The 24,364-nt window shown below is 36.6% G+C and overlaps 2 long non-coding RNA genes across 40 annotated transcripts in view; both read right to left on the bottom strand.

The window, feature by feature from the left end:
• Positions 1 to 15,685, bottom strand: part of LOC122052034 — a 38,988-nt gene extending 23,303 nt beyond the window's left edge. For 27 of the 39 annotated variants that reach the window (XR_006131706.1, XR_006131731.1, XR_006131733.1 and 24 more), the window contains exons 1-8: positions 15,418 to 15,685; positions 11,881 to 12,025; positions 6,494 to 6,577; positions 4,478 to 4,869; positions 4,334 to 4,389; positions 4,134 to 4,238; positions 3,759 to 4,045; positions 2,035 to 2,168 (exon numbers count right to left, since the gene is read on the bottom strand). This is a non-coding gene — a long non-coding RNA (uncharacterized LOC122052034). Of the gene's footprint in view, positions 1 to 2,034; positions 2,169 to 3,758; positions 4,046 to 4,093; positions 4,253 to 4,333; positions 4,390 to 4,477; positions 4,870 to 6,493; positions 6,578 to 11,880; positions 12,026 to 15,417 lie in introns of all 39 variants that reach the window. The other 12 variants (XR_006131699.1, XR_006131702.1, XR_006131712.1 and 9 more) reach the window with 12 other exon arrangements.
• A 6,131-nt stretch (positions 15,686 to 21,816) lies between these two features.
• LOC122053882 lies at positions 21,817 to 22,422 on the bottom strand. The gene is made up of 3 exons (XR_006132426.1): positions 22,356 to 22,422; positions 22,083 to 22,128; positions 21,817 to 21,990 (listed from the first exon to the last, which is right to left on the bottom strand). It is a non-coding gene; the product is annotated as an uncharacterized LOC122053882 (long non-coding RNA).
• Positions 22,423 to 24,364: the final 1,942 nt, after the last annotated feature.

The following is a 24,364-nucleotide window of genomic DNA, read 5'->3' as shown; positions in this document are numbered from 1 at the left end:
AGTCTATCATTGCGAACTAAAATTATGAATGTCTCAATCATTTGTTTTCTTTGTTTGCAAATATGGATCATGTGTAGGTGCAGATCAATGAGACCGGAAAACTAAGGGGGTTGAACAGCACTTCAACCTACAAATAATTTTTGCCTTTTCTTGCATTTTATAAGGCCAAAAAAACTCAATAGTGATTTGCATGATGCTTGTATGTTTGTTCATATTAAAGTAAGCACATCAAAATAATAATAATCATAGAAGAATGCAATGCTAATAAGAGACCTTTACATGCTTAGAACCCTAATCCTACTAACAATCTATCCATAAGTTAAGTTGATCATGTCAACAATCCAACTGTGAAAATCTCCTTGGATAAAGTGGAGAAACCACATGTACAAAGACCTTGTAGAAGAAGCCTTTTGATAGCACTAAGTTGCATTTATCTTGACCAAACAAAGCTAGAAATCAAATATGATTTTCATGCATTATTCTAAGAAGAAACATGCTCGTTGTTTATATAAAGAGGCCTCTACAACTAACCAACAATACTTTTTGAACTTATCTTGACAATTTAAATATGAAGGGGAGCCTTGGAGCAATGGTAAAGTTATTGCCATGTGACCAAAAGGTCACGAGTTCGAATCCTGGAAACAGCCTCTTGCAAAAAAACAGGGTAAGGCTGCGTACAATGGATCCTTCCCCGGGACCCCGCATGGCGGGAGCTTCGTGCACCGGGCTACCCTTGACAATTGAAATCTATTTCAATTGACTCAAATTCAAATAAAAAGCCATGCATCTCTTATTGACAATTTAAAAATCAACTAAATAAAGTTTCAATTGACTCAAATTCTCTTTAGTCAATTGGATTCCTTATTTAGTCAACTCAAGTATAATAGAGCACATTTTATTCACGAACAAATAATATGTAGACAGCTCAACAGTTGATTGAACACTAGTGGACTCAATCTGCTAAGAGATTCCAATTTTGCTCGCTCACACCACCGTAACCCTATGTAAAAAAGCTTTGGGATCGAGCTTGGACATCGACTACAACAAGAAACTCATGTTACTAGATCGAAGGTTCTCTACAAGTCAAATTTACTCACATCATTCATGGATAATGTTGCCCAAATCACGTGAACCCCAAAATTACAATTTAACATATTTCTAAGATCATTGCCTTAAGGACTTCGCTAGCTTCCATATCTTCCACATGTCCAAAGGCTAACCCTTCCTACGATTGACCAAATGCCTCACCGCTACTTTCAATCCATTGTATGCAACCCTAACTAAAACCCTATGTGATACATCTCCATTGACGTTGACCACTTGAGGCACAATTGCACCAACATCATGTTATGAGAAATAATATGAATAGAGCACTCACTTTCTAGACATATAGGGTATGACATATATACATACGTTATAATTTCCTTATATAGTACCCTTTTTCAATGTCTGCTAAAGCCCAACTACACTATCAACCACCCTTCTGCCAAAACCATATGTGTTCTTACTGTGACCAAGGTCTTCCTTCCCTCACGAAACCATCTTCTCCAACAAACAACCCTTCACAGCTCTATGTAATAAAAAAAAGTGCCAAGGAGCCAAAGTTTCTACCTCTGCCTACTACCCCAAGAAATAGGAGAGGATTCCTCTGCCTCTTTTCTTGGAGAATTGAATAGTTTGTCACAGAATGCAATAGAATAGATACTCCTTGGAGATAGAAAGACTATAGTACTTGGTATTTCAAATTCATTAAGTAACCAAACATAGGAGTACTTATTCCACATAAAATCAAAGGGAATAAAATAGTAATTACCACATAACTATTTTAGAAATCATGTAGCATTATAGTATTGAAATATGAAAACAATAATTAAAAAAAAAAAGGTATGCAACCACCCAATATAAAAACACTTAAAAGAAAGAAGACAATTTAGAGTCATAGTTGAGCTCATATCTCAAGAAAAATAGCAAACTCTTAGTAACACCACAATGAATTTTTAAAAAAGTAATAAGGGATCAGATCAAGGATCATACCACTAGTGCAATTATTCTATAGCTTGAATGACTTGTTGAAGGAGCATATCTAGCATCATATCCATACATTAGTGCTAAAGTTGCATATGTATCACCCACATCCTCTAAAACTATCAGAAAAGTAGGACAAAAACCTAGAAGAAATTTTAGAGAAATGAGTTGCATATGTATTGGACAAAAACCTAGAAGAAATTTTAGAGAAATGAGTTGCATATGTATTGCCAGGATTTTCACCAAGTAATTATTAGAAAACTTAACAAAAAAATAAATAATACAATGTGAACCGCAAAACCAATTGAGGTTAACTGTGTCTTGTTGATGTTAAACAAAAAGGGGCAATAAATATTTAAGAGTAAAAAAAATAATACTTCTTAGAATTATGGTTTTCACTATTTTATGTACCAACCGATAGTTGCGTAGGGATCAAGACAATATTAATATAATAGGTAAAATTATAAACCACAATGCACGTAGAACTGTAAAATCAAGAAATATTAGTCCTTAGTGGAATCATATCTATCATGCAATGCCTTAATAGATTAAGAATTTTGTTCCAAAAACAGACTAATATGCCAAAATGTCGAGGCAAGAATACTATTCATAGATTGAGTATTTCTATCAAATATACTTAAAAAAACAACCTAGAAGAATAACCCTTGTTTAAATTGTGAGTGTTGTCTCACATGTATCAGGAGATACACCCAATTATAATTCTACTTCAACACAAGGCACAACATGCCAATAAAACACAGCATAGTGAAGGAACAGGAAATATTTTGTATAGCATTGTTTTTAAAAAAAAAAAAAGTATAATTACATGCATTCACAGACCCAAAATGAAAACCTTAGACATAACTGATTTTATCTCAAACTTTGTCGTAAGTATAATGCATTAATAAGTTAGATCGAAGATACGATCTATGTCTAACTTATTGAGCGAATTAGAGAAACTCTCATAAACAAAAACACAAATTAGACATGAAGATGCCGAAAAGAAAACATCACACACAAATGAAAAAATAATTATATAGTTGATGGACACATAGCAAATAGTGTTTCCAAACTCCTATCAGCAAAGCTTTTAGAAATTGCTAATGGTGCACATAGACAATTCCTTCACTCAGACCAATCAATAGATAACTATTTTTTCAATGTCAAATCAACACATTGATAAAGAGAGGATTAAAGAAAGGATTAAAGGAAGGACATTAGCACCAAATAATAAAGAGAAAAGAAAGTGTTCAAATGATTCAAGGGGAAAAAGAAACAAAACCAACCTTGGACATTCTGGCTATTAATCTTGAGCAACTTGGAACAATTTTTAGAACTCAAAAACAAAAAACTCTCTAAAGACTTCACATAGTTGAAATATCAACAAAAGAGGCAACATAACATGTGTCATAAATTTACAAGACTTGATGTCAAGGGCACGAGCATGGATCCAATCTAGTGGCTAAATTTTTAGCATAAAGTTAAGCAAGACTTGGTTCTTTAAGTTTTCATTGATGAAGAATTTATCATATTTGGCAGTTTCTTATATCAGTTCTATGATTGACAACCACAATTTAGCAAGGTAATGAAAAAAGAACAAAAATTCGAGGTAATAAAAAAAATCAGTTTATTTTGCACAATTCAATTCCAATGACAATAGATAAAAGAAAAAAAATCCTTCCTATTTGGAAAAAAATTTAAAACATAATTGATTGTATAATAGAAATGATCACCTCCTTTCATAGCAATAAGTAATTGATCTATTGGCCACAATGAAGCAACCCTACGGGATGGGAGTGAAGTGGATTTACAGCTGCATTTTGAATCTACATTGAAGCTTTGCACCGGATGCCAGCAACTAGGACACCATGTAGTGCACTGTAATGCCTCCTGGAATCCCCAAACAATGAATACAATTGTTGGGAACCATGAAGACCTGGATAGTGCTATTAATGAGGCCAGTGATCAGACAACACAAGTCCTGTGATAGAGGGAACAGCCCGACAGAATAGTCAACCACCTACACATCAGCAAACAGACAATGACTGTAACATCAACGTGTCACTACCACTGATATTAGAAGATCTTGAGGAGAATGGCCCACCGACCCTGGTGTGCACAAATGGTCTGAACCAGAAGGACATGTGCCCACTTGGGGATAGTAACGATTTAAAGCTGTCCCAACCTCTGACAGTCTCAAATGAGGAAGCTACCTGAAAATTAGATTCTAAGAAAGGTTCATATACTCACTCAAGGGAAGTCATCACAACGGAAGGGAACTTTTAAATAAAGCAAGAGCTGATCCTACAAGGCATTCTGATACAATTGCAGCAATTGCAGGACGCTTAGTGACTAATAAAATCTCTGACATGCAAGAAAAAGAATTTGAGAAATAGTTTCAGCAATCATAAATGCAGGAGTTCAAAGGATGGAACCCAATTGCAAAAGCTACCGTTCAATACTGCCTGAGCACACGCAGGGGCTACCATTTCAACGACTGCATTCACTATTTGGTGTAGCTCGTGTCAAAAAAAAAAAAAAGAATTAGAAAGCATGGTAACTAACTCATCGATAATGAGAATGTGTTTGTTCTGAGCATAATTATCTTTCCATATTCCAGTTATAGATTATAAGTCACTAGGTGAATGTATCTTATTCAATTCCAAAGTCTTGCACCTTCAAAAAATATATAAGCAATGAAAAAATTAAAAAGCCATACATATCTAGTGAAGTATGTATAAGAAATGATAGCATTATCCCATTCTCAAGAACTGAAGTCACTTGAGCATTAACCAACATGCCGGGAACCAATAGGTCAATTGAGAGACTTTTAAGATCTTTAACCTACGATAGAAAATCAAGACAAACAATAATTGGATTAAACATTAAAACATAGACAAATGAAAGACTAAAACAAACAACACATTTTGCGACCACATCAGGATCAGAATCATCATAGAGAACAGCTCGAGCTTTATCAAAGCTTTTAACATAACACTATATAAATTGTCTCACAGTAAGCATATTGGAAGAAGAAAAGTGGAGAGCAATATTTCTTCATGAATCAATAAAATCACAGTCAGAAAAATGAAATAAATAATAGCGACAGAAGATAGAAAAAGCTACACATGGAACAAAAAAATCGAAAGTTACTTTCCTAGAGAAAATAGGCAAATGAAAACTTCCCGCCAAGAATGACCAGCCATAAAAGTACATATCTGAAATACTTATCAGATATCATCAAACAACACATTGTTGACAAGATCAAAAAACCATTTAAAGTTCAAATAGTAACCAAACAACCGATAGGCCAAAACATAGAACAAAATATAAAACTAGAACCATAGAATTAATTTACCTTATATATATGTTCATATGATTATAATTTAAAACTGCGTAGAATTATTTATCATGGCTGAGATACTGCAACAATGACATCAATAAATCTTTAGACAATAATGGTATATCACAATTTGTTCGTTACATCCACTCATAAGATAAACATATATCAAGATTAAATTTGAGTAATTATTATTAGAAAAGGCAAAATTTTGGTACCACAATAGACAAGAAATTCCTTTCAAACATAATCCTAATATCAATCAAACTAATTGTTAAATCATAAGCATTCTTTCAAATCGCAAATCAAATATGAGTACTCGAGTGATCAATACAAAACATCACAAAGTACTAAGCTATCTAGTCACAGTTTCTAAGAAATCTAGGTAAAAGAATTGGAAAGACAACCACCCAAACTCAGAATTAATTGAAAACCAAGATTTCAATGATGATAAAGGAAATCATCATATGGAATGTGCATCAAAATAGTACATTCAAAAAAATAAAAAAATGACTAAATGATTTTGTCCATGCGCCTTTCATACATGTTGCTAGGCAGAAAATAACTTAATATAGTCAATAGTCCTCTCAATACATACCCCATCAAACATAATAATCTTCCTTGAGGAAGAAAAAACATGTGTCAGTAACTTAGGAACAAGGAGAAGACAAACTGAAAGTTCAAAAAAACACAAGACATGAAAAAAGATTATGCTGCTTAATTATATGTATTCAGAAAGATATATATTTAGAAAGCAGCAAAACTGGAACCATCTTGTCGTGCTTTACTTAAACCAAGTGCATCAATTTTGATAAGCTTATTAGAAATTATTAATGAAGGGGAGCCTTAGCACAATGGTAAAGTTGTTGCTTTGTGACCAAAAGGTCACGGATTCGAATCGTAGAAATAACCTTTTGCAAAAAGCAGGGTAAGGTTGCATACAATGAATCCTTCCCCGGACCCCGCATAGAGGGAGCTTCGTGCACCGGGCTGCCCTTTTTTTTTATTAGAAATTATTAATGAAAAGAGTGATAAACACACAGAAAAAAAAGATACAATACCAAAAGTATGACAATATATCAAGAAATTATAAAATCTTAAGTGATAATCTGATGTGAAAGAACATACATATAAAATAGACGTGATGTTCGGGTAACAGCTAATCGACGTGATGTTGAAATGCACCATACATCATTAGGATATCTAGAACACCTACATCACAAATGCTGACAGAATTTAAGCAACAAAAAATTTAACTAGTTAGAAGGAACATATTTACTTTCTACAAACTTCAACACAGCATAAGTGAACCTACTTAATTGTCATCGAATTCACACCATTATTGAAAGCAATGATTGTTAATCCGGGAACATAAATTTATTAACAACATGTGATTGAGATTATAAAGTTGAAATGCTTATACAAAAAATTATAGGATTCAATAACCTAAAAATAATGATAACAATTAGTTTGGTAGATTATATATGAGCTACTACCATGGAGTAAAAAAATCAAAAGGAATCCCTCTTTTCCAATCCTGCCCCAACCGGTGAGAGGAACCAGATCCTTGGTTATGAGGAAAATAATAAAAATGTGAAGATTACCAAAATATCCTTTTCATTAGGATTGAGATGAAAGGACTCAATCTTACGACTAAGAATAATAATAAGAATGTCCAGAATACCAGAATACCAGAATATCCATTTCCTTTGGACCAAGGAGAAAAATAATAATAATAATAATAATAATAATAATAATAATAATAATATCTGTATGTACCAGAATTATAATCCAACTGAGAAAAAGAGCTCGATCCCACGGTCATTAAGATAATAAGAAGAAGAATGTCTGAATACCAACGATTTGCTGTTAAGAATAAGAATGCCAGAATACCCACTCGACTGATGGGAAGAGCTCAATCACTATATCAAGAGGATAATAACAAGAAAGCTAAATAATCTCCCAATCGAATAAAGGAGTTTGATCCCCGGTAGGAGGATGACAACTAAAAAACCAAGAATATCAGAAGTCTAATAATATCCTAATAGAGCATATCAATAATGGCCCAGTCGGAGAGAGGAGCTCAATCACAATAACAGGAGAAATAACTAGAAAGGCAAGAATACCAGAAGTCCAATAATGTCCCGACCGAGGAAAGGAATTCGATCTCTTGGTCGGGAGGACAACTAGAAAACCAAGAATACCAGAAGTCCAATAATGTCCCAGCCGGGGAGAGGAGCCCAATCACTAACAGGAGGATAATAATCAGAAAGCCAAGAATACCTGAAGTCCAATAATGTCCCAACCGAGGAAAGGAATTCGATCCCTTGGTCGGGAGGATGACAACTAAAAATCAAGAATACCAGAAGTCCAATAATATCCCAATAGAGCATATCAATAATGTCCCAGGCAGAGAGAGGAGCTAAATCACTATAACAGGAGGATAATAACGAGAAAACCAAGAATACCAGAAGTCCAATAATGTCCCAGTCGGAGAGAGGAGCTCAATCACAATAACAGGAGGAATAACTAGAAAGCCAAGAATACCAGAAGTCCAAAAATGTCCCGACCGAGGAAAGGAATTCGATCTCTTGGTCGGGAGGAGGACAACTAGAAAACCAAGAATACCAGAAGTCCAATAATGTCCCGGCCGGGGAGAGGAGCTCAATCACTAACAAGAGGATAATAATCAGAAAGCCAAGAATACCTGAAGTCCAATAATGTCCCAACAGAGGAAAGGAATTCGATCCCTTGGTCGGGAGGATGACAACTAAAAATCAAGAATATCAAAAGTCCAATAATGTCCCAATAGAGTATATCAATAATGTCCCAGCCGGGGAGAGGAGCTCAATCACTATAACAGGAGAATAATAACGAGAAAACCAAGAATACCAGAAGTCTAATAATGTCCCGACCGAGGAAAGGAGTTTGATCCCTTAGTCGGGAGAATGATAACCAGAAAGCCAAGAATATCAGAAGTCTAATAATGTCCCGACCGAGGAAAGGAATTTGATCCCTTGGTCGAGAGGATGATAACTAGAAAACCAAGAATACTAAAAGTCCATAATGTCCCAATAGAGCATATCAATAATGTCCCGGCCGAAGAGGAGCTCAATCACTATAATAGGAGGACAATAATGTCCCAACCGAGGAAAGGAGTTTGATCTCTTAGTCGGGAAGATGATAACAAGAAAGCCAACAATACCAGAAGTCCAATAATATCCCAACCGAGGAAGGAGTTTGATCCCTTGGTCAGGAGGGCGACGACTAGAAAACCAAGAATGTCCCAATAGAGCATACCAATATGTCCTGACCGAGAGAGGAGCTCAATCACTATATCGGGAGGATGATAACCAGAAAACCAAGAATACCATAAGTCCAAAAAATGTCACGACCGAGTAGATAAATTAGGTATAATATTAAAAATTCCGATAAGACTAGAAGACGAGTCACATCTGGGATAGAATACTAATGAGATTAGAAAACCAATCCACTAGGGGATATTTGTGAAAAAAGACTAGCCCAGGCTCGGGTATATGTCGAAGATATAAGAAAACCAAGATCACCTAACAATATCGAGAAGTCTAATAGGATAATAATTCCAATCCCTCCCGGAGATAGTAAGTGAAAAAACCAAAAGATCTGAAAAACTAATGTTGTTGAGGGTTATTAGTAAGATCAGCAAACCAATCCCCTAGGAGAATATTAATAAGATATGGATAAGATTATAAAATTAATCCTACTCGGGGTACAGACTAATACAATCAGAAAAACCAATCCCGCAAGGGAATATTAATAAGATCAGAAAAGCAATCCCGATAGTGAATAACTAGAAAACCAAGAATATCAGAAGAGTCCAATAATGTCCCAATAGAGCATACCAATATGTCCCGACCAGGAGAGGAGCTCAATCACTATATCGGGAGGATGATAACCAGAAAACCAAGAATACCGATAAGACTAGAAGACGAGTCACATCTGGGATAGAATACTAATGAGATTAGAAAACCAATCCACTAGGGGATATTTGTGAAAAAAGACTAGCCCATGCCTGGGTATATGTCGAAGATATAAGAAAACCAAGATCACCTAACAATATCGAGAAGTCTAATAGAATAATAATTCCAATCCCTCCCGGAGATAGTAAGTGAAAAAACCAATAAGATCTGAAAAACTAATGTTGTTGAGGGTTATTAGTAAGATCAGAAAACCAATCCCTTAGGAGAATATTAATAAGATATGGATAAGATTATAAGGGGGCGTTTGGTTCTTTCCTAGGAATAGGAATCGGAATGAGAATCATTATATTGTGGAATGGGAATGGGTATGAGCATGGATATCACTCTCAAAAGCAATGTTTGATTAGTTGCATATTTTCTATCGGAATAAATCAAAATTTCCTTTTTTACCCTTAAAAGAAAATAAGAGAAAAAAATTAGATGTGAGAGAAAGATGAATATGAGAGAAAAATATGATGAAAGAGAATGATGAGAGAGAAAGTCTCATGAGAAAGAATAAAGAGAGAGAAAGTGTGCTGAGAGAAAATGAGAAAAGGGAGTGTGATAGGAGAGAGCATGATGAGAGAAGATGAGAGAGAAAATATGATGTGAGAGAAAGTATGATGGAAGAGGATGTGATGAGGAGAGAGTGTGTGATGAGAGAGAAAATGTTAATGAGAAATTGAGGAGAGAGTGTGTGATGAGAGAGATTGAGAGAGAAAGTATGATGAGAGAGAAAGTGTGATGAGAAAAAAAGAGAACAGTGAGTGTGATAGGAGAGATTGAAGAGAGAGAAAGTATGATAAGAGATAAAGTGTGTTGAGGAAAAAAGGAGGGAGTGTGACAAGAGAGATTGAGGAGAGAGAAAGTATGATGAGAGAAAAAAAAGGAAGAGAGTGCGATGGAAGAGATTGAGCAGAGAGAAAGTATGATGAGAGAAAAAGAAGGAAGAGAGTGCGATGGAAGAGATTGAGAAGAGAGAAAGTATGATGAGAAAAAAAAGAGGAAAGAGAGTGTGATAGGAGAGATTAAGGAGAGAGAAAGTGTGTGATAAAATGATGAGAGAGAAAATATGATGAGAGAGAACAAAGAGAGAGAAGTGATATGAAATAAAAAATAAATAAATATATTTTGATATTTGATATTAAGGGAGAAAATTTTAGTTTTATGCCAAGGGTATTTTTGGAATAAGGGAATATTTTGATTGATGAAAATAGGGTAATGACTCATTGAAGGGGAGGTACATGGGAATGAGTTATTACCCAATTTCAAGGATTCATTCCCTTATTTGCATTCTTATTCCTATAATTCAAACATTAACAATGACAATCAATGATTCTCATTCTCATTCCCCACCCTATTCCCCTAAACCAAACGCCCCCTAAAATTAATCCTACTCGGGGTGCAGACCAATACAATTAGAAAAACCAATCCCGCAAGGGAATATTAATAAGATCAGAAAAGCAATCCCGATAAGGAATAACTTAGAAGTCAAATAAAATAAGAAATTCAATCCGCATTATAAGATACTATAGCTTGGAGGTTGTTATTCTCAAATACATAGAGATTCTGCTATAGACAAATTATTAGTAGACACTCCTATAGTTCAACCAACATGGAATATTGTAGGTTAACATGGTTTTTGGCTTAATCAAATTGCTTCATTAATATATAATCTATATCCCCTATACAACAACAATCAAGCCTTATTAGCAGGGTCGGCTAATCAAAATCCTCTATGGAACTAAATATTCCCCTCTTACATGTAAATGATAGAATTCAGATGTAAACAGTTCAAAATACATACAATAATAAATAATGCAATTAATAATGATCCATGCTAGCCATATATAACAATGCAATCAATACAAACACTTAATTTGCAAATCAATTAAGCCCATTGCTAAAATTAAGATAGCACCACTAATTCTCCTTCACAATCAATAGCAGAAAAATTAATAAATTCCGAATGTATACATCGAGCATCATGTGTCTACATTTGTTGCCATTTAAAAGTTCAAATAGATGTGATTGATTGAACGTATAATCAAAAATAAATCAACATATATCCATTTCAAAATGAACAACCGACGAGGACTAACAAAAACCTATATTGTATTAGTAAACTTTTAACAAAGCACAAGCCTGATCATATAGCTGATAAAAAATGACTCTGATCAAAGCTTAATCAAAATAGCCAAGAGTGAACTTAATTGATTCCTGATCATATAGTTGATAAAAAATTGTTTCATTGAAATTAGCACAAGCCTGTTCCTTGTTAGATTGATCCTCATAATCAAATAGAAAGCACATATGAAAATAACTATTGTAAGAAGAACCTTAGAGGACTCATTCTGAATTTCTAAACTCACTTTCTATATTTCATACCAATAAAGACCAGAAACATATGAGACCAAAAGAAGGTGAAATCACAATTAATTAAGCTAAAGAACCAACTATAGAAATGTCAAAGCAACTATTATAAAATCAATCAGAAACGAGAGCAAAAAAAAAAACCTGGATGTAAATGGCAGCTCTATGCTCCTTGATGTGCATATATTTCTATAGGCCAAGGAAACCATGAATACTAAATTGGAGTACGACAACAACTGAATGAATATACATGAAGCCATCCCCGAACATGCAAAAAATTCTGGCCAACCTAAGAAAAACAAAGAAATGTCATGCAATTTGATATCTCAATAAAATTATGCTATGCACATAAGGGATTAATATATATAACGAATTGCAACCCAAAAGAATAAAGTAGAAAAAATTATATAATCAAAAAGTGGAACTCATGTTATCACATTAATTCACTTCTATCCAATGAAATTTAAAAATTATATCCGCAACATGGATCGAGTACTTCATTAGTGTCTACCACAATGCTCGTACTCTACAAAGAAGTTTGTAAATATTCCTTGGACCTGGAAAAAAATAATAATTAGCTTTTAAAAAAGCCAATTTCTTCAAAACACTTCAGATTAAAAAAAAAAGTAAACATTTGATGCCCACAAAAGCTTCCACAATGCTATTTAGACTTAGAACTATGCATTTTATGGAAAAAAAATTTCTGCAAAGTACCTATTGTAATTGCAGCAATTGCAACAACTCTAGTGACAAAAAACTCCGTGACTAACAAAAATTTTGAAGTGGTTCTAAATTATCTTTGCAACATTTTCCAAAACCCCATTTCTCCGTGCATCTAAATTGCAATCTAACCAGCTCTACGAATGATTTTAGGCTCCCAAAGCAGGAAAAGACAAATACTTCTTGTAAGCTCATAAAGATATATGGCCTCAGATTTAACAACCATAAAGACATCAACACAATTGTTACATGTTTTTACTTACAGTGGCTTCGGACAAATCTTGCAAAACATGAAAGAGGACGAGTTAAAAGAAAATTAACTAAGAACTTTACCTACTAGTTACATGTGATTAACTTTCAAGATAAAGATTATTTTTTAGAAAAGATAATCACATGATGGCTGAGTGCAACAATGAAACCAATAGCGGTGTCAATGGGATGATGTTAAATACGTAGGTACAAGAATAATTCAAAGTTTAGAAGATATGTTATACTTGACCCAAGGACTAACTTCCAAGAGAATGTGAAGGACATAAAGTATCCTCCGATGCTATAAGAATAGGCAAAAGTAGTATTACGATACTGAAGCACTTATTGCACCTATTTAGTTAGGGAAAAGTATGAACATAGATCATGATCTAGAAAAAAAAAATAAGATTTTTGACATGTCAAACCCTCAAAATCACAAGAAGGTTGGATAATGAAATGGAATAAAGTTCTCTCGGTTCACTATTAGCAGCACGAAATGACTCATCTGCAATGTGTAGCCAAAAACTGATCATGTACGGTCAATTCCAACTACAAACAACAAATACTTTTAAAGTGTATACTTTTAAAGTGTATGATACACAACTAATAACATAAAAAGAGAATTGAAAGCAATAGCCTACAAAAAATTAACAGAGATGGACTAAAAGGGAAATTGTCCATAAGGAGCATGATACTCAGTTGAAGACAAGGAAATTCTTTTATAAAAAACTGAAATGCCCATCTAAATTTACCTACATAAAAGAGTTGACAAGGAACATATCTGGACAACATTATTGCAAAAGAAAAACTTCAATATTATGCTGAAGATAAACGACCATGCTCATAACCTTGATTTATTGTGTATTACCAAGATCTTCCTAGCACTCTGGATGTCAGTCAAGCTACAAAGGTTGTTTTCCTTGCAACATTTTGTAGAAAAAGGAAATTTTCTTGACAAATAAAATAAAATGTAACTCTGGAAAATCAAAATTACTCAACAGAGTCATGTCATGGAAATTCCAATACCAAGAATATGTAAAGACTCAAAACATCAAAGAATTGCAAGCATTCCATAGCAGTAAAGAGGAAGAAAAAGGAGAGGAGTGAAGAAGTAACCCAAGATCTTGCACATAACTAGGTCTCATATGGGCCTTCAACTATCCATGGAAAGGAACAAGGAAAATGAAGTTGGTTTCAATTTGTCTAATTGAAATAAAAATGAAAGGAATGCATCCAAAAGTCAATACCTTGCTATACAACTCAGGCTTCTATCAAAGAAACAGAATTATCTGGACCAGATCATTGAATGATTCATTTACCATCCTTCCTTTCGTGGAGAGAAAGAAAGTACAATGGTATTTTGTTGCTTTATATATTTATCTCTTTGAAGATATAGAAATCCTAAAATTCCTTTCTAATATGACAAACTAACATTATCGGATATGATGAAAGTAAAGGGACTATTCATGGAGGCAGAGCATGGACCTATCACAAACAACCTCAAAGAGCTGAATTGCACCTAAGTTGCCTTAGACAACTTAGGCTAAGATTCTCGGTTCCATTAAATTAATAGGATGTCATAAGATCAAATGGAAAAGAAATCTTGGAAGGGGGAAATAAAATGTTTAAGTGTGCATACAAATTACTTACTACAAAAAATATTTTCAAGAAACTAAATGTCGAAGAATGTTATTAAGCTAACCCACATGTGTGTTGATTCAGACTAGAACTTTAAATTATACCAAACATTCTGTAATAAAATTTCTTATGACAACTGAACATCACAAACTGAGAAAGGAAATTTTTTCCCTTTTTCTTCAAGAGCATCTTATACCTTAGAGATCATCTTGGTGTTCTGAGTAATCAAAGTTTAACACCATCATGTTGTGGTAAGTTATAAAAGGTATTATCTGTGAATGTATCTAGAAACCAAAAAAAATAAAAACTCTACTAAAGTAAATTTAAGTTATTTAACACACATTATTAAGAGCCTTCCACAATAACTTTAAATGGAATCATCTGGGTATATATAACTTAACCCACCCACTCACACTAGGGATTATCACCAAGTTACGGCTCTCTAGAAAGGTTTTTTTTATACAATTCAAATATTTAGATTTGGAAAATTCAACAAGAAATATTCACATAATGTATTGTCACTCAGTCTTTGCTCTCATTACCAAACATATAGCAAAATTGATAAGACAAGCTGTCTTGATGGAAGGATTCCTCACCCGTCTTTGTTGTACCACATAATGTGAGCAACAACGAAGCAGTGAGTAAAAATGCAGTTAAGAGAAATCCAGGCATTATAGATCCGAAAAAAATTACCACAGCACAAAAGATGCAATAACCAAACCCATACGTCCTAAGTCAAAGAAACAAACACAAGCATAAGTTGGGAACCTAGTAAAATTACATCAACTTGTGTGACAGAAGTTACATTAACTCGCAGAAAATAACATGAATTTCAAAGGTAAAGAAGCGATAAAACAAAGTGAATGTTTGCACAAATGGCTCTACTACCCAGTACAAACCAAGAAAAGGAAACAAAACCAAAACGAAATCGGACAAAGAAATTATGAGAATTCACTAAAATAAGCAGCCAATCACAATACTAGGGCATCGAACAAAAATGCCCAAATCCCACAACACGAAGCAAGATTTCTGGCATCGGAAGAAAAACAGGGAGCAGGAAGCGGGATTGGATACCTTGCCCCCGGTGCCCATCACAGCTCGCGTCGCTGAAGCTCCTCTTCACGCAACGAGTCGAGCGGAAGGGAGGAAACCCGAAAATTGGAAAATGGGCCGGCAGAAGGGGAGGAGGCGAGGAAGCGGGGTGGACGGAGTCGAAACCGAGGAGAAAACCCGACGCAAGGAGAAGCCCGACTCAACCTCTTCTTTCCCCTTCGACTCCGTGTGGCGAGGAAAGGGGCGACGTGGGAGATGGAGGGGCAAAGCGATGACCTGCCTCTCACGCAACGGCATTATAGCACGCTAACGGTCATATGCTTTATTATTAATTGTCATGTAAAAAAATTAAGAAATTTGTTGATTTTAAAACAAAATAAAGATAAATTGATTGATGATTATAATTAGATATTTAATTATGAAATTTTAAATAAATAATTTTAAATAAATTTTAACTTGATAATAATTATATATTAAATTATTTTTAAAAATATTAAATAATTAATCACATATAAATATTTTTTAATTTTAAAAATTATATATTTATCAAATTAAATATTTAAATAAAATATATAAAGTCAACCAGATTGTCTAATGTTGCAAATCAGGAAGCAGCTGTACAGATTCGAAATCAGAATATGTGGTCAATATACGATCTAGTAGCAGAGTATCAGATTTCAGAAATCAAACTCACTGGAGTTACATACTTTGTGGCAGGCTTGTGTTCATGATTTTTTATCTTGGAATGGATGAGTAATTGAGGTTGTTCAGCCTTTATATGAGATACCGCAGTAAATGTTGATCCTCACTTACATTGTTGTTGTACTTGTAACAAGAATGGTGTATCAAGAATATTGCTCTTTTAGTCTTTGTATCTCCTGGAATTTGCTTAAATTCTAGAACACTCTGTCGATATTAATTGTTGTGCCCTAGATGTTTTCCTGTCACCAATTCTGATTGCATTGATAATTGCTTCTGTTCAAATTCAAGACTATCTGAAGTTATTGTACTTCTGGGTTGCTTTAATTCATGATTTGCTGCAACAATGATTTGTAGCACTGTCTCACTCACACTGAGCTAGATCCCTGCGTTGAATTTCTGCTGCTTTGAGCTCTGAAATTCTGAACTAGAGCCTGCTTGTTTTCTAGATTGAGATGTTGTCAAACTTATCCAAACCATAAAATTATATTGTTATATTTCTCTAAGACTTTCCCTCAGCTTGGAGCTTAGATATTTTCATGACTAGATATTTTATGTCATGAAGCCTCATTTAATGTATCGAATTTCTCTTAAAACATCAACTACTAAAACTGATTGCAAGTATTGATTGATATGTGCCTACGTAGGTTGGCTCAGTGGTACTTCCAGGTGGTGTTATTGCAATAGATTATAGGATCGATTCCTAATGTATGAAATACATCACAGGTCACTTGATCCCGTGTAAAGGATTATTGTACTAGGTGAAATCCTCATGATTTACCTCCCTTCCAAATAGCATGGGGTAGTCCGGAAAGGACACACGGTGTAAGGATTATCACCTTTTTCTATAGTTAGTATTGATTGATATGCACTCCAAATTTTGGGGTGCAATCCCAGCTACCGTAGAGTAAGAATTAAGTAATCTTCTCTGATGCGGTGTTGAGGAGGGACCCCACCCTGCTATCACGGTGGAGGTCAAAGTCAAGACGGTCAACGCGTATAGGGCATTGACTGGTTGAGCGAAGCATTCCTTGACCGGGAGAAAGGATCTGATCCACCGTCGCACTCGACACGGGGAGCAGTCAAAGATCTGACGCTCAAGGGAGAACGACGTGCAGAAGCCGAGCCAAGCGACTACCCCGCTCGATCGAGCAATAAACTCAACATCAACCAAGCAAGCAGACAGTGAGCTTCCGGCCGAGTGGCAATCCTACTCGCCCCAATGACAAATCATGACAGAGGATTTCCGCCCGAGCGGCTATCCCGCTCGGCCCAACAACAGACAATACACGGGCAGAGGATTTTCGACCGAGCACCTATCCCGCTCGGCTCGACGGCAGACAGTACACGGGCAGAGGTTTCCGAGCGAGTGGCTATCCCACTCGGCCCGACAATAGACAAAACACGAGTAGAGGATTTTTGACCGAGTGGCTATCCCGCTCGGCCCGACAGTAGACAATACACGGGCAATGGACTTCCGCCCGAGCGGCTATCCTGCTTGGCACGACTGCAGATAGCACGTAGACAGTGGAGTTCCTGCCGACGACTATTCCGCTCGGCCAAGCAACAGACACAGCAGGATATCTTTAGACATCCTTTTGGAAGCTTATGTCGCTGACAGGCAGCATGGTCAGACAGAGGATCGTACGGTGGAAGCTTCCACTATCACTTCAGAGATATGCTCGGCCCGTTAAGGTACTGTGTTAGGGACACTTTACTGACACGTCTTTTCAGAAAAAAACTTTGAGATGCGTGCTCGCTTTAGGAAATGTGCACGCACGCTTCCAGAGCTCTATATAAAGGGGGTCCAAGCATCGACGGTGGTATGTGTTGTGTGCAATTTATACTGTTGCGCTACAGTTTTCTTATTGCTTCACCAGAGACTGACTTGAGCGTTGGAAGGTCATCGTCGATGACCCCTTCCCTGGCTCAGCACTGACGCTGCTTGTGTTGCAGGCGGGAGGGAAGTCAACAGGAGCGTCACATCCCCAACATCCATCTCATCGACTTTCGGACAGAATCATATTTAGCGGCATCACCTGCATCCGAGCCGAGAGGATAGAAGACGCTGGATGACTAACCACCGTGACGCACACTCAGGAGGAGCTGGAGATGCTTGTGTAAGCTCGAGCAACAAAAATGATCAAGCAATAAAACAACAAGCATTAGCCGATCGGCTAACGTCTCAGCCTGCAACATCGGCAGCCGATAGGTGAGTGGGGCAAGAAGACCGAGCAGAGCAACTCTCCGTATGGGGGCAAAACAGAAGGTCGACCGACATATAGGGCGAAGCGCCACCCGCGCTGATTCCCTTCCACCTAGCTTTGTTCCAGACCCCCTCGGAGATAGCCCAAGCACATCAAGAGCGAGGATCATCTTCGAGCGATGCTCCTGTTCGAGATGCATGGAAAGGCAAAGCGCCCCGATGCAACACGTCTCCCAAAAGGATCAACCGACAGTTCTCAGAGGAGATCTTACAAGACCCTCTGCCCCGACACTACATCCCGTTGGCGATCGGGACGTGCAACGGATAGACCGACCTAGATGATCATCTAGATCGGTTCGATAACGAGGTCACACTGCACCAATACACGGATGGAGTGAAGTGTCGTGTCTTCCTCACGACTCTCTCCGAATCGGTGCAACGTTAGTTCAGAAGACTGCCGAACGGCTCGATACGGAGCTTTAAAGACTTCCGAGCCACTTTCCAGCACCACTTTGCAAACAGCCGATGCTACCAGAAGATGAGCGTCAGCCTCTTCGCCCTAAAGCAGGGCCCAAGGGAGCGCTCCGAGCGTACATTCAGTGCTTTAATCAAGTGGCCATGGGCATTTCCTCGGTCTCATCCAAGACTATGATGAACGCCTTCACCCAAGGGCTCGCCGAGGGAGATTTTTTCCGGTCATTCATCAGGAAGCCGCCCAGGGACTTCGACCACATGCTCAAGAAGGCCAACGAGTACATCAATGTGAAAGAAGCCCAGGCGGCCAGAAGAAAGGAGGCGCCGACCGAGCATACAACACCGACCGAACGCTGACCGTCAAGCAGCCATCAGCCGCACAAGGGGCCAAGGGCTGAAGGAGCACGATCGCACCAGGAGACTAGGGCACATATCGTACAGCATGTGGCGTCCGGTCGGCCTAAGGCATCGAAGGGCAAGGTATGGACGCCTATGTTTTGTCATTCCACCAGTCGGCGACGCACAACACGTGGGACTGCCGAGGACTGACATCGATTGCCAGCCGACCATCCCCTAGAGGATATCATCGTTGATCTCCATCTCCCGATCGATGATAAAGGAATCGATCGACCGGGCAACGAGAGGATGAAAGAAGGTCGGTCGAGCGGCACCACCAACAGAAGTGGAGGGATAACGTTGATCCCTCCTGAGGCCCAGCCGAGCGAAATAGGTCATCCGCTCAGGAAAAAAAAAGGAACAAACCTTCTCGAGGAGAGATTGCCATGATCGTCGGAGGGCCGACCGACGGCGACTCTAACCGAGCCAGGAAGTCATACGCCCCGCGGTTGGAAATCCATGCTGTCAGATGCAGCAAGGAGAAGGTCGAAGGATCCTAGATCAGCTTCGGTCCTAGGGACCTGGAGGGAGTAGAGATCCCTCATGATGATGCTCTGATTATCCAAGCGGTGATCGCCAATGTAACGACCCAAATTTCCTCATTTTGAGCCCCAAAAATAATTCAAAAATATTTAGAAATGCTATAGAAAAATTCTAGAGATTTTTAAAAAATTTTAGAGTATTTTTATGCTATTTTTGGAGTTCGTTTGGTATTTTTACCAAGAGGAAGAAGTTTAAAAAAATAATAATAAATATATATGTTGAAGCGGGTTTTGAACCCAAGACCCCGGACCCAAGCAAAACCGGCCCAACCAACCGAGCTGCGCTCGATTTGTTAATCAGATATGGGAATCAATTGATTTAAGGCATAGTTTCGATTAAACTTAAGTGTTTAAAAAGGAATTTGTGTTATTTTCGGAAAACCTAAAATTACCTCTTATAATTCTTTCTCTCCTTTCTTCTCGGCGACGGCGATTTCTCGCGACAGCGGAGCTCGGGCAGAAAACAAGCCGCGGCTAGGTCGTGTCTCCGGCGGCCGATCAGGAGTCCAATCCGAGAGCTCTTCACTTGCCCAAGATCTTCTCACCGAGGAGAAGCTGTAGGCGCAAGGAGAGGCCGGAAAATTCGAGTTACCCGAACCCTAGAAGCGATTTTTCCGACTGTGAGTTCAAGAACGCAACTGTAAGTTGCTACTCACCTGCAGTAGGATAGTTCCGAAGTTTATTCCTCGTTCTTTTCCTTGTTTCCGAAGCTTTGCATGAAATCTTGCTTTCTAATTGATTTCGACGATTTTGGGATAGAATTTGGGGTAGTTTCGATTCTGATTTGGAGCTGTGCTTGCTTTCTTCATGTAGAATGAATTATGAACAGATTAGGATGATGTAGAATAAATCCGTTGATGCTCTGTGTCATAGAATAGTTATGTATGCTTGAGGGATTTAACTTGAATTGGTTTTGTTTCTGGCATAACTATGGTTTTGAGAATTTATCTGTTAACCACAGGATTCACTTGAGAACGTTGTGTCTTGTGGAGGGGTTTGGTGTGCGATAATGCCACTTTGATGGAAGTTTGCTCCTTGTGTTGTTCGGATTCTGTTATAAGGACTATCAAGGCAGTAGGATAGGTTGATTCCTTCAGGTTTTGAAATTGGTTGGGACCTTGATATGCATGCTCGGTTCATGTGGAGTTTTATAGTTTCCAAATTTTGTTGTTCTTTTATGGTTTTCTTTCCTTGTTGCTGTGAATTGAGGATTTTTGTACCAAGTTTAGGATGACAGATGGATATTGGTTGTTTACAAGCTTCGAATTTTGTTGCTCTATTAGGACATAAGCTGTGAACAAGTTCTACATCGGTCTTAATTTTAAAAGTTCCAGTAAGTTTAACTTAGGTGGTGTTGTAGTTTTCAGATCCTTGTAAATACTCAAATTGAGCATACACTACAAGAAAACATGGTTTCAGAGACGAAAAAATCAGTTTCTGAAAGTCACTTTTCCGTTTCTAAAAAAAGTTTGAGACAGAATATTCCGTATCTAAAATCCGTTATTGAAAGCCCCGTTGCTAATTTAAGAGACGGAAATATTCCGTCTCTAATTTAGAAACAGATTAAAAAGTCGTTTATAAATCTGTTTTTAAATTAACCAAATAAAATAAATTTCAAATACAAAATCTGTCTCTAAATTTTGTTTTAAATTCGTCATTAATCTGTTTTAAATAACATATAAAAAATAATTTTAATCGGTTTATAAATCTGTTTATAATTATATTTATAAATCTATATATAATTTTATTTATAAATTTATTTCTATTTTTTTATTATATTATATTTCTATATTCTTATCTACTACAAGAAACACACACACATTTCAAATAAATATTTAAAATAACTAATTTCTAATCCAAAAGTATCATAAAATTAACATTGGGATAAGTAAATATTTACATCATCTAATCAAATGTATAAATTTTTAAATCTCATCTTAAGTAATCTAATCTTTACATTCTATCACGACGCTCATGATCACAAGGATCATATCCTCCTAGATATAATGATTTGAATATTTCACCTCTTAAATCATTTTACAAACCTTCTCCTTTTCTTTGCTTTGCCTACCTTAGTTGATAAACTTTTCTTCCCTCTCTCTATTTTTTGTGATAAGAAGTTCAACACTTTTTTACTTTCAATAATGTCTTCATCTATCCTCTTGCTAGTAGCATGCATGTCTATGATTTTTTTCCCTTTGCCCTCCCTTGTCTCGAACTCCATGAGATGAATTACTTCATACGGATTAATGAACCAACCAAGTTTGTTGAGACAATCTAGCAAAATCAAAACATGAAATGAGTAAGTTTAATAAATATAAAAAACAAGCATGCAATGAAATAACCTATATAAAAAAATGACTACTTACCAACAGTACAAATTTATATTATCTCCATTGAGATTTGGACCACAACCTATGGGAGAAATGAGATAATCAAACTTAGGACAATTAACATATTAAGAATGTTAATGATAGTCTAGATATAGAATGTTATAAGAAGCAATGCTGGTATATGATGTATGATATTTATTTTTTATTACTGTAGTATGAAGTTCAGTAAATAGAGATGCACAAGTTAAATAGAAGACATAATAATAATAAAACTAGCTTAACACGCTTTAAAGCGTGCCTTTTGTTGACCTTTTGTTGACGGTTGGCTGAAGAATATGAAGCATATGTTATCATAACCACATGACTATTGAGGAGCAAAATGGTAATCAAGTATCTCCCATGAGCAGCACTTTCCCATCTTCACTGAAACTTTAGACTATCAGCAATAGCTAGCAGTCCCAGATGATTTATAATCAATTTTCAAGTAATTAATTAAGTATCAAACTCATCTCTGTGGGAGTTGATAAAGCAAATGATAGAGACGAGATCAGTGTTTGTGGTGAAATGTTTCAATCCCAACATCCCTTTGAGTTGTTGCATGATGAAGATGACCGTTGTACCTCCCATGAAACCAGTGATCATCGAATGTGAGAAGAACTCCACCACTCAGCCTACATATGCACGTATTCATCCATCGAGATATATATATATATATATAATTAGTGAAAATATTATCGACTTTTTTTGCAGCTTACGTACACTAGAAATTAACACACTTTAATTCTCATCAAGCGAGGAAAAACTATTAATAAATAGAAACTCTGCATGGTCAATTATAATTTATTACCTGAAGATGCCGAGTGCCGCTTGAAAGAGTCCAGTGAAGAAGGCAGCGGTGAAGAGCAAATGCGTGTCCAACTCCGGGTGGTCAACCGGTGATACTTTTGCTCCGATAGCCGATCGAAGCAAGAAACAGCTAGACGGCGGCGGTGCCCCCCATAGCCACGTTTGTGGAGCTACCAAATATTGAACTCTAGTTGAATAAATCTTTTGTCACCTTGCTTTGTTTTCATTCCATTGAGAGTTTTGGTTGAATTCTTGATGAGCTAGATTGCTAAGATGGACAAAGTTTTAAGTGTGGGAGAGAGATCTCTTCACTTGATGTATCAATCTCTACTTGTTGTGTGCCAAGTTTTGATTATAAATTCTGAACAGTAAGATTCTAAGTGGAGCACTTGATTTTCTCATTACCATCTAATGTTCTAACCTACTCAAGCTTTCCATGAGTTAAAAGCATGTATCTATAATGGAAGTGAATTTTGGGACAATTTATTTCCAATTCTGATTTCTGAAATGCACAAGCTGTTAATCTGCAACTGTACACTGGGAATTGGGGAGTTCAATTTTAGTAATGTTCTGAAATTGATGATAGTGCAGCTGAGTCCTTTTTAGACTGAATGCAAGAGCTACAGCTGATAGAAGTGTGGATTGCTGAAGCTAAGTGCACAAGACAGTAATTCAGAATTTGATAAAAAAAAATTTTTTGAAATCTATTTCTTTCTCTTACGGTTGCTGTTGAGAAAGTTTTGGAATGCCAATTTGAGTGCCTAACAGTTATGCAGAGGATTGCATTACAGAAAATTAAAGAGAAAAAAAATCCGAAGAAATTATATGGACCTGAGTTGAAGTGTAGTTCCTTATCAGTGACAACCTTAAGTGAAGTTTGTATCTATCCATTGTTTGTTGGTGTTACAATCTTTCTAATCCTGTCAAGTGTCAAAACTTCCATACAAAGATGAGTTTATTTTTTCTTTTCCGACCAGTATAGACTAAGAACAACTGCAATTGAAGAGAGTTCATCTGAAAAATCCAGTTTCCAAGAAGTTAAAAGCTGAGTTTACAGTTTCTGAAATTGTCAGAAAATTAAGAGCTTCGACTCTAAATTGCTACAGGTACTTGATTGATGTTCTATTAATGTAATGGGAATGCACTTCTCAAGCTAAGTAAAAAGGAGTGTCAGCTGAAAGAAGAAAATAAAAAGACCAGGATGGCAAACTTATCAGAATCTGAATTCTGAAAACAGAATTCATTATGTTATTGAGTTGTTGCTTAGTTCTTGTTGCTGGGATTGAGAAAAATGCTGAATCTGAGTTCATAAAGTGCTGAGCAACTGAATCACTTTCATGGTTTTCTGATTCTTTTGCTATTTGTTGGGATTCTTCTACTATCACGTGACTAGTTGCAGGGCAGTAGTTGTGTGCCAGATTGGATTAGTTGTGTGCCAAACTCTTTGTTTGGTTTCCTAGTTATTGATAAAC

The sequence above is a fragment of the Zingiber officinale genome, chromosome 3A (assembly GCF_018446385.1).
Source record: "Zingiber officinale cultivar Zhangliang chromosome 3A, Zo_v1.1, whole genome shotgun sequence".
NCBI classification, from domain to species: Eukaryota; Viridiplantae; Streptophyta; class Magnoliopsida; order Zingiberales; family Zingiberaceae; genus Zingiber; species Zingiber officinale.
Note: the sequence above shows the minus strand (reverse complement) of the source record. Positions and strands in the feature narration are given on the sequence as shown.